The sequence below is a fragment of the Chlamydotis macqueenii genome, chromosome 5 (assembly GCF_036417535.1).
Source record: "Chlamydotis macqueenii isolate bChlMac1 chromosome 5, bChlMac1.mat, whole genome shotgun sequence".
In the NCBI taxonomy this organism is placed as follows: Eukaryota; Metazoa; Chordata; class Aves; order Otidiformes; family Otididae; genus Chlamydotis; species Chlamydotis macqueenii.
Genome location: NC_141560.1, coordinates 71,663,978 through 71,668,039, shown reverse-complemented (window position 1 = coordinate 71,668,039; position 4,062 = coordinate 71,663,978). Strand labels below are relative to the sequence as shown.

General features: G+C 51.7%; 1 non-coding gene across 1 annotated transcript; it reads left to right on the top strand.

The window, feature by feature from the left end:
- The first annotated feature begins 2,682 nt into the window (after positions 1–2,682).
- On the top strand, positions 2,683–2,764 carry TRNAS-GCU (transfer RNA serine (anticodon GCU)). The gene has a single exon. It is a non-coding gene; the product is annotated as a tRNA-Ser (tRNA).
- The last annotated feature ends 1,298 nt before the right edge of the window (positions 2,765–4,062 follow it).

Sequence of the window (4,062 nt, the reverse complement as noted above, 5' to 3'; positions counted from 1 at the left end):
TTTCTGTGAAATACAGTACTGAAATAAAAAAATACTAATGAGCCTCAGTAAGAAAACTGCATGCAACAACAACTAGATACTAGCCTTAGATGCTGTAATTTTCCTCTCCATCTTCCTCTAGTCACAGGAATGCACTGAAGTTTAACAGGCCTCTCAGGTCATGTTTTCTGTTACCGATCATTTTCTAGAACAACTGGACAAGCAGTTTGAGTCTTACTGGTTAGGCTTCCTTTTATTTAAAGTTAAGATTCTGGTAGCTGTTGGAGAAGAATGTGATCAAACCTTATACAGTACAAGGGCTGCTAGTTTGCTGACACACAACACTTCAAGTCACTACTTCTCCCCCCACCCCAAGAATATTTTAGGTCAATGCAAACAGCTCCCACTAGCACAGAAAACTACAATGCTTATCAAAATCTGCATAAGGGGATAAAATTAATTAACCCACACTGACAGGATGCCAGTGCTAGCACAGACTCAATATTGCCTAGCATTTCTTGTAAAATGCAACAAAATTCAGGGCTTTGAATACCAGGGTAATATTCCTCATAACTTCAGTCTCCCATGGACCTGAGGGGGAAAAAAAAAAAAAAAAAAGCCACAGAATCAAAGCTGTAAGATCAATACATGTAATTTTCTGCACTATTTCAAGATTGCAGTGATGATCATTATCGATGATTTAAACCACAAATTGACTCTTATTTTCCAAGCAAAAACTAAGCCTTATGTAGAAAAAAAGACAGCTTTAGATTTAGCAAAATGCTAAGTCACATAAAATGCTATCGCGTGTTATTGGGATACTGCTCACAAGGCAGAGCAGAGTTTGCATTACGGGGAAGGGAAAAGGAACAATCTTCTCAGAAATATCACTTTGCTCAAAGATGATGTTCAGGCAAGGCAAGAAAGCATGATGAGAAAACTTAGCCAACAGGATTTTTTTCCCCAGTAAGTTTCTGTTTGCTTAAAAAGAAAGAAAAAACCCACTGTTTTGAAGACACCATTACGTGTGAAGGTATAACAGATAAGAGCCAAAGAAGTTTTCCAGAATGACATTGTACTTGTACACAGAAGTTCATTTGTGGAACCGAATATTAAATTTCTTGTTTTATTTTTGCAGAGTAATTCCTCTCAGCAAAGATGCAGCAGGTTTACATTAGTACCAGTCAGAACAGCAGCCGGAGAGGCCTGGGCTTTCAGGGCCTGCAGCTCTGAGGCATCAGAACCCAGACGCTGCTTTCAAGCGGGCGCCCCTGTGGCAGCTCCCTGCCAGCAGCCCGAGTGCTGTGGGCAGGAGAAGCGCTGCGCTGGATCGGACTGAACAAACAAAGTGATATAAAAGAGGGGCGCGCATACAGGTGTCTGGCGCGGAGCGGAGGAAGGGGCATGGCTATGGAAAGCCCCGTTTACCCTGCTAGGAGCCTGCTCTTAGGTCTGATAATCCGTTGCGATCCGCATGCTCAGCAGCCATTCTCTAATCTTTCTCTGAACTCACTCACAAAGCTTTGGCCTACAAGCATACGGCGGTGGTGAGCTGAAATGCTTTGTTACTCTCTTTGTGACAAAGCATCTCTTTTTATGATATTTGATAACGAAGCCCCTCCCGGTTCCACAGTGCGAACACGAAGGATCACTCTATTACTTTTTCCAGTTCATTCCTGCTCTGACAGATGCCCACCCAGGCCCCCCTCGGCGCTCCCCCTCAGGGGCAAGAACCCGCTCGGTCTCCCTTTACCATTCCTTTCCGTTCTCAAGCCGTTTCCCCCGCGATCCCGCGTTGTTTCCTTTACCGCCTCGACAGGGCTGCCAGCCTGCGGGCACTGCCCAGAACGACCCCCAAAGGCTGAATCACACCCCCTGTCACTTAGACCGGGTTTCTTCCCGGGCGGGAATTGATCCGGACGGCGCTGATCGGTCGGTTTACCGGGCGATTCCCCTCCCGCTCCCAGGCCGCCCCCGACGCCAGGCACCCCAGGGGAAATCTCCTCAGGCCCGGGCCCGCCGCCCCCCCCGGCTCCCCCAGGCCCGCGGGGAGGCCTCTCCTCCCGCCCTTTGTCCGCCGCCCCCTCACCGCTCGTTACGCGGCGGGATCCGCCCCAGCGACAGGCAACGGCCGTCGCCCTCCGGCGTTCCCGCGCTCTCCCCGAGCCCGGCCTACTCGCGCCTTCTCCCCGCCGGGACCCATCCGCCGGCCGCGCTCACCTACAGCTCCGGACGAGGCCCTCCCGCCGCCGGCGGGGCCGTCCCGCCTCCTCTCCCTCTCCGCCGCTGCCCCCCCGGTGCCCCGGCTCCCATAGGGCCCAGGCCGCCGCCGCTTCGCCGTTCAAATCCACCCGCCGCGCCTGCGCTCTGCGCCCAACCGCCGTCGTGACGACAGCAGAGCGGCCTCCGTACAGCATGGCGCCTGCCCCTCCGCAACATGGCGGCCTCCGCGGAATCGGTCCGCCGTCCGCCGTTTCGGTGTTTCCCTTCGCCAAGGCGCTCCGCAAACCGCCGCGGTGAGGCCGCAGTGGCAGCCGCCGGCCCACGCAGGGCTGCTGGGTCCCGGCGCGGGGGCCCGGCTCTGCGGCGCGCCAGGGAAGGGCTGGGCAGCCGGCGCCATCTCACAGAAGGAGCGGGAGGCGGGAGAAGATGCCGGGAGCGGGCGCCCATTCTTATAGGCTGCGCGAGAAAGCTGGCTGTCGTGACGAGGTGGCCGAGTGGTTAAGGCGATGGACTGCTAATCCATTGTGCTCTGCACGCGTGGGTTCGAATCCCATCCTCGTCGACAGCTAAAGTTTTCCTCTTTTTTTTTTTTTTTTCTGTCCCCCCTCACGCGCTTCTTAAGGTACAGAGGTGCTCGCTTCTCCCAGGACAGTGTCCCCCTCGGGTGTCTGGATGCTTGTGGGGCTGGCCGCCCTCCCTCTCTTCTCCTCAGAAACTGCCTGTGCTCTGGAGCCACAAGCTGCGACGCCACTGGGAATAAATCACTTCGGAATCTCTTCTTGCAGTCCCAACAAAGTGTCGTCATATTCAGGCTGGCCTGGTTCTTAGTGGGAGCTCTGGGTAAATATTTGCAAGATCAGGGGCTGTGGGAGCGCCAGCCAAACCGATCCCGGCACCTCATTGAAAATTATATCAAGGTTTGCTTTAGGAAGAATAATTTCTGCAGTCAGCCTTGCTTTTCATGAAGGGATGATGATTTAAAAAGCATAGATGTATTGAAGACATACGGGAAACCTTTTCCTCTCTGCCTAATCCATCAAGAGTTAACTTTGTAAAAGCCGGGAAGCAGAAGTTAAGGAAACACAGAGCTCCCGGGAGACTGCCCTGCTCCACAGCATCATACCCATAACGTCCTGGAACGGCCCTGGGGCAGACTTAACTATGCGTAAACCCTTGAGGAAATGAAATTATACTAAAGCGTGTGCAGAGAATGCCCAGATCACGACTCCGTAGCCTCACAAACGGCACCCAGAACAGACCAGTTAAAATACGGCTGGAAAAGTGTGGCTGTGTGGAGATGGGCATCTTGGTGATGTTTTAGGGGTTAATCGTGAGTCAGTCCTACACAGCCAGTGCGTAATGCACGCAAAGCTCCCACCAGGCTTTGCCAGGAGGGTTGAATTGTAGAGATTTATTTATTTGTTTATTTAAGTGCTTTGGCTGCTGGCAAGATGCACATTCTCCTGGTCCTTCACTGTAGCATAAACAGATGTATCAAAACAAAACTACTAGAGAAAGGACTTTGCGCCCACAAGCACTCCCCAGCCAGGACACAGGATCTGCCTCAGAACTAATCTTAGATGGGAATTCGTCACCAGCTCTAACTGAAACAAAATGAAATATGACGCGATTGGGGGCAGGCTCCTCAGGAAATCAACCTTAAATTTTCGTGACTCAAAGTTTCATCCTGAAAACAGAAGCCCCAGGGTTTCCTGAGCAGCAAGGTGTGATAATTAAAAGATGCTGAAGATGCCGAAGTTTCATTTATAGTTATGCGAAATGTGTATTTCAGTGCACAAAAAAAATCTGGATTATGCCAGTTTTTAGCGTCAGCTCCCAAACACAGGAGATCTTTTGCCT